We start from the raw sequence: 7,118 nt of genomic DNA on the forward strand, positions 1-7,118 counted from the left end.
AATGGAGTAGAACTTTCAGCTAGTATTGAGGATCATTTAAGAGTTATGCAGTATACTTAACTAGTCAGTGTGGTATGTGGTTTTCTTTAGCCATAGTTAACTGTTTGGGCTCAGGTGCGAGAATGATAGAGATTAAGACTTAACCAGGGCGGGGCTTTATTAGAAGAATATAAGAGTGAGAGAGAAAGGAAGGGAGTTAAAAGTATACTCAAACAAGTGATAGTGGTGGACAACAGAATCTAAGCTGGGAAAGTAAGGAACTGAAACCATAAGGCATAATTAATACTGAAAGGGTGTTGCCCTAATAAACTTAATTTAAAAAATATTAATATTGTGTTAAGTTTGCATGGTGACAGATGATTACTAGAAGTAGTGGGATGATTCCTTTGTAAGGTATAAAAATATTGAATCACTATATTTATACACCTTAAACTAATCTAATATTGTATACCAACTATACTTGAATTAAAAAAAAAGAATAAATGACTAAATGCATTTAAACAAAGATATATGTTCAAGCCATAATTGAGGAATGATATCTAATCTATAATTTGTGTATCGGAGACTTTTTGTGATAACAAAAGAAAAGCTATGCTTGATTAGAATTGTGAAAATAACACCTAATGTGGTACTCCTTTTGAGGATTTTAAAAGGGATGTATATCATGAGCATTTAGAGAAAAAGTAAAATAGAATGGTATGAAATTTAAGGAAGAATCTAAATTTCAGTAAGGTGGGTATGACTCATCATTTTTAATGATGGAGATCAATGATAAGAATGTCATAAAGTATTAGATGATTAAGAATTCTTTGGTGACTTTTGAGAAGGATAGCTTAACAAATTTGTGGAGACAAAGGAAATAAAAGTAAATTGTATTTTCTCCTCAGTCCAAGATAGAGAGAAAGGGACCAGAGTTACCCTCTGAAACAACCAAAAACTATGGGAAAAAATCTAAGACAATATTTTGTAAGACACTGGACATCAGGCAGCAGAGATTGATCCCTGAGAGACAGGAAATAAATGAGGTGAGCCCTATGATTGCCCCAGATTATTCCTTAAATTTCCAGGGCATGGATCAAGGAGGAGGAACCCAGGCAGAGATCAACAGTCACTCTAAATTTAGGAGATGAAGGTAAGAGACTTTGGAGAACACGGTGGGTAGAGTTCTCAAAACTGGAGCAGATGATTTTATGCAGAGAGAAAACTCCAGAAATATTAGAGCCCCACCCCTATCCCAGTTGTTCACTTGATTATTGATCTGCTCACGCTTGTGAGGAAGTTACTTGAAGCCAGAAAAGGAACCATCTAAAAAGATTATAAGTAACAGTGCCTTGCACTCATCCTGGAATAGAGACTGTTCCTGCCAGCAGACTGGAAAGCATCAAGATTCACAGACATTGGATAGTATACATGGAAGGGTTCTGCCTGAGTAGTGGGGAGTAATTAACCATAGGTTGAGCACTACTCTGTTTCTACCTATAAAATCTTAAAGACCCCATTTGCAAGCAACTTAACAGCATCCAAGAACAAAGATAAAAAGTATTTATAAAAATACAAAGCTATCTGGAACCTCTCCACCTAAAATTCACAATTTTTGGCATCCAATAATAAAGGTGAAAGAGGCAGTAACATGCTTCTCGTAATAAATAGATCAATCAATCAGAACCAACCCAGAATTAACAAATGTTAGAATTAGCAGGAAAAAACACTAAAACAGTCGTTATATCTATATTCTAATTGTTCAAAAATTAAGCAAAGACATGAAAAATCAAACTAACCCAAACTTCTAAGATGAAAGTTTCAAAGTATGAGATGAGAAAACATATTAGAAGGCATTCATGAGATTAGATACTGCAGAAGAAAAGATTATTGTACTTGCAGATTCAGTAAGAGAAATGATCTGAAATATAACACAGAGGGAAAAAATATATAAATAAGCATAGCATCAATTAGCTATACAAAACTTCAAGTAACCCAATATATGGATAATTGCAGTCTACAAAGAATAAGAGAAGGCAGGATGAAAAACACATTTGAAGTAATAAATTATGGCAATTCCACCTCCAAATTTGATGAAACTACAAACACACAAATTCAAGATGTTCAACAAACCCCAAGCACAGGAAACATAAAAAAAGACACCAAGGCACATTATGATCAATTTGCTCATAAACAATGATAAAGAGAACAGCTAGAGGAAAAAAAAAAAGATACATTAGGTATAAACAAAAGAAAAATCAGGGTGACATTAGACTTCTTATCTAAAACAAAACAAGAAAACAATAGAATCATACTTTTTAAAGTACTGAAAGAAAAAACTTATCATCCTAGAATTCCATACACAGAGAAAACCAAGTGGAAGTATTGATCTATACAAAGGAATGAAGAATAATAAAATTGATAATTACATAGGTAAATGTATGAGATTTTTATATGTTAAAATCTATTTAAGAGTGTTAAGTAAAAGTAATTTAAAAAGTAGTATAAAGGTTATAAAATATATACAAATTAATGAATGTCAAAATGCTATAGATTGAATATTTGTGTTCCCCCCAAATTCATATGTTGAAACCTAATCCCCAATGTAATAGTATCTGGAGGTAAGGACTTTGGGAGATGATTAAGTCATAAGGGTAGAGCCCTTATGAATGGGATTAGTGCCTTTATAAACGAGCTCCTATAGTGATCCTTTACTCCTTTAACCATGTGAGGACCCAATACAAAGATGATTATCTATGCACCAGATACCAAAGCTGCTTACACCTTGAACTTGGACTTCCCAGCCTCCAGAACTGTGAGAAATACATTTCTGTTGAGTATAAGCCAAGCTATCTAGTCTATGGTGTTCTGTTATAGCAGCCTGAAAGAAGTAAGACAGAGATTGTTACCAAGAAGTGAGTGTTGCTGAAAAAAATACCTAAAAATATGAAAGTGGCTTTGGAATTGGGTAATAAGTAGAGACTGGAAGAGTTTTGAGGTGCATATTGGAAAAAGCCTACATTACCATGAACAGATCATTAAAGGAAACACAACAATAGATCAAAGTTGAGAGGAGAAATCAATCAAACAGAAAACAGAAAAAATATTGGGAAAAGTCAATAAAATAAAAAAAACTGTTTCTTTAAAGAGATTGATAAAATGTATTATTCTCTAGCTAGTCTGATTAGGGGGGAAAGAAAAAAAGAAAGAGGATACAATTTACGAAAATCACTAATAAAAGAGGTTACACCACTACAGATTCCATAGATATTTAAAGGATAACAAGGAAATAGTATGAATACTTCATGGCGATAATTTTGAAAATATAGATAAAACATGTTACCTGAAATATACAAACTAACTAAACTCATTCAAGAAAAAGCATATAAGCTGAATATCACTATATCTGTTAAAGAAATTAAATTTATAGTTTAAAAAAAAACAATTCAGGCCTAGATGGCTTCTCTGGTGACTCCTACAAAATATTTAAGGAAGAAACAATACTAATCCTACACGAATAGTTCCTGAAAATGAAGAGGATGGGATATTTCCCAAGTCATTCTGTGAAGCCAGCATTATCCTGACAATAAAGCTAAGCAAAGGAATTAAAGGAAGAGACACCAGATATCCCCCTTAAATATAGATAAGAATATATTTTGGAATATTTTAACAAATCTAATCTAACCGTATATTCAAAGGATAATACATCATGACCAAGTGGGGTTTATCTCAGGAATTTAAAGTATTTTTACCGCTTGGGAATCAATCAATGTAATTTATTATTTTAACAAGCTAAAAAGTAAAAGCTATATGAATATCTCAATTGGTGCAGAAAAAGCATTTGACACAATCCAAGTATCTGACATAAAACATTTGTCACAAAGCCTCAGAACACTAGGAATAAAAAAGGAACATAAACTGAAAAAGGATCTCTACAAAAAACCTAAAGCTAGCATTATACTTAATGGCTTTAAGTATACAGCATGGAATTGGTGTAAAGATAGATAAATCAATGAAACGAAAAAGAGTGTCCAGAAATAGACCCACAGAAATATGGACAACATACACCTATGAAGTAACAAAGGTAATTCAGTGGAGAAAACTCTTTAAAAAGAATCTGGAACAATCGGATATACACAGGCAGAAAAGTAAAAATAAAAAATTTGATTCATATCTTACGTCACCCAAAAATAAATTTTAATAGATGACAGATCTAAAAGTAAAACCGAAGATTATAAAACTTTTAGCAAAATGCAAAAAGAAAAACATTTTGATCTTTGGATAGGCATTTTTCTTAGCTACAAATCCAAAAAATAACAAATTGATAAAGTGGACTTCATGAAATGCAAAAACTCTGCTCTTTGAAAGACATTGTTAAGACAATGAAAAGACAAGCCATAGATGGAGAGAAAATTCTACAGGGTCATATATCTGATAAAGGACTTACATTCAGAATACACAAAGAGCTCTCAAAACTCAATAGATATCAAGCAACAAAATTTAAAAATGTGCAAAAAATTTGAAAGACACTTCACCAAAGGAGAGATATAAATGGCAAATAAGCACATAAACAGATGCTCAATACCAGTAGTCATTAGGAAAATGCAAATTAAAACCACAATGAGATACCACTACAGAACTATTAGAATAGCCAAAATTGAAATGACCAACCATACCATGTGTTGGGGATATGTGGATGAAGTGCAGTTATCATATACTGCTAGAAAAAATATTAAATAATACAACCACTTTGGAAAAGTTTTTTTTTTTTAACGTTAAACACGTATCATACACTCCAGCCATTCCACTCATAGCTAAAATTTACCCAAGGGAAATGAAAGTACATGCACATACAAATATGTGAACATGTGAAAAATTCACGGCAGCTTTATTTGTAATAGCCTCAAACTGGTAACAACCCAAATGTTCTTCAAAAGGCGAATGGATAAATAAATTGTGGTATGTCCATACAATTCTCTACCACAAAAAAGAATATACCTTTGTGGCTCATCCTAGGCAAATGAGGGCTGCACGTCAGCGCCTGCATTGACCCGCCTCCGGAAAGAATCTGGGTGCATCTGGTAAGCGGTCTCCTAGCAACCAGAGCAGCTGGGACAACAAAGCACTAAGGCCGCTTTTTGCCCTGCCGCCAGAGGTACCATGGTGGACAAGAAATGGCTGTTAGGGCCACGGACTCTGGAACCAATGCCCCTGGGAATGAACTGTAAGCCCTGGTACCAGGACAAGTTACCTTCCAAGTGTTTCGCAAAGCACAAGAACAGGTTGCTGAAGTTCCCCACCTCCCTGGATAGCCGGCAGTGGATATTTGTCAAAGAGGGACTGGATGACTTCAGGCTGGGCTGTCCACCTTGTGAAAATATGATCACTCGCGGCCCTATGGAGGGCTTTCTCCCTATAATTGATCATAGAGTTTCCCAACCTGCCTCCAAAAAGAGTCGGAAAAAGCTGCCCGCGGAAGTAGACATGTTTTCCACACTCTCGCCAGCCCAGCAAGCACGGAAGGCATTCGTAGAGGACAGCGAAGCCAGCCTAACTAAGTGTCCCTTGACTCACTACCTGAATCTGGAGGAAGATCTACCTGAAGACCTCTTATTAAATGTTCTGGAAGTGCTCGATCCTGACAAGAAGCTGGAGGACACATGTACTTATTGTCAGGGCACCAGGAAAAGAATGAAGTCCCCCACAAAGCTTCGTGAAAAACCTCTGGCTGAAATCTACCTGGAACCTCCCAAGAAGACTCCTCTGAAACCTTCCGACAATTCCCTTCCTGAGAAAAAGAGAAAAAAGAAGTCAGACACAAAGGATTTTCCCAAAGGTTCTCCTCTTCACAGAAAAATTCCGAGAGCAGTTCGTAAATTCTGCAGATGGGTTGATACTTTTGGAGACTTGGGCATTGATGAAGAGTTCATTATGAAACAGTTTGATATTGGCCATGAGTGCAACCCAACCTATGGTACTGGCAAAATAAAGAAAATAAGCCAAGTTCCTTTGGAATTAAGGTACAGCATACAGCTAGATCCTATAAAAGAGAGAAAATTCTCCCTACAAGAAGACAGCTGCGAGAGGAAACTGCAGAAACCATATGATCCTTATAAACCCAACCGTGTGAAAATGAGGTATGGAGCATGGTACCTGAAACCCAAGCTGTGGAAAAAACTAATAAATGATGAACCTTTGCTTGACCCCTTACTTGAAGATGAAGGTGGGATTTTTGGAAAGAACCGTGAACCAGACATTATTGATGATCTTTATGGAACAATTGCCTTTAAAGACTTCATTGTAAGCAAGGGCTACGATATGCCCGGTGTGCTCGAGAAGTTGTTTATGAGAAAGGGGTGGAATTATGATTCTGTTAATACTCCAATACACCGAGTAATTAAACTCAGCTCAACAGTAGCTGATGATTCAGAGGAAGATGATTAGACAGGTTTCTACTTACTATTTACTTGGCTATTTCATTTTCTCATTTAACATCATTCAGAATTCATGATGAGTGTCCCACTGTGTACAACTTTGGTTCCACAACATCTGTAAATTTAACAGCTGATGCTTATAAACATTTCTAAATGACTTCTGCTTGGGTTAATCAATATTTTATGTATTTTACTAATTATGAATCACTATTTATATATTCTAAAAAATTTTATAGCATTGTAAATATATTGTTATATTATTTGTAAAATAAAACTTTATAAATAAAAGAATTACATTAAAATAATCTTGTTATGTCAACTACAACATGAGATGAATCTCAAAATAATTGTGCAGAATAAAAGGAGATCTGTATAGCTCCACTATATTAAAATTATAATGAATTAATTATGATAATTATATTGTTGAGCAAAACTTGAAATCTATGTCCAAAGTAATTTTAGCCTCATTTAATAATAAAGTTGTTATCTCCCCTATTAAGATTGCATCAAAGTCCAAAATCAGATTGAAAACTATCAAAATTATAGGAGAAAATTTAGTTATACTGTTTTATCTTACCACCTGATTTAATATATTTAAAAAATTTTCATATTCATAAAAATTTCCCGTGAAGGAGTGTTTCCATATCGTACAACACTGGTGCAGAATGGCAGAGAGCTTCAAGCCCCGAAAATCTAGTGTGCAAA

At 34.6% G+C, this 7,118-nt stretch overlaps 1 pseudogene; it reads left to right on the forward strand.

The window, feature by feature from the left end:
• Positions 1–5,139: 5,139 nt before the first annotated feature.
• On the forward strand, positions 5,140–6,423 carry LOC105308568 (annotated as a pseudogene).
• The last annotated feature ends 695 nt before the right edge of the window (positions 6,424–7,118 follow it).

Source organism: Pteropus vampyrus, unplaced genomic scaffold (assembly GCF_000151845.1).
Source record: "Pteropus vampyrus isolate Shadow unplaced genomic scaffold, Pvam_2.0 Scaffold592, whole genome shotgun sequence".
Taxonomy (NCBI): domain Eukaryota; kingdom Metazoa; phylum Chordata; class Mammalia; order Chiroptera; family Pteropodidae; genus Pteropus; species Pteropus vampyrus.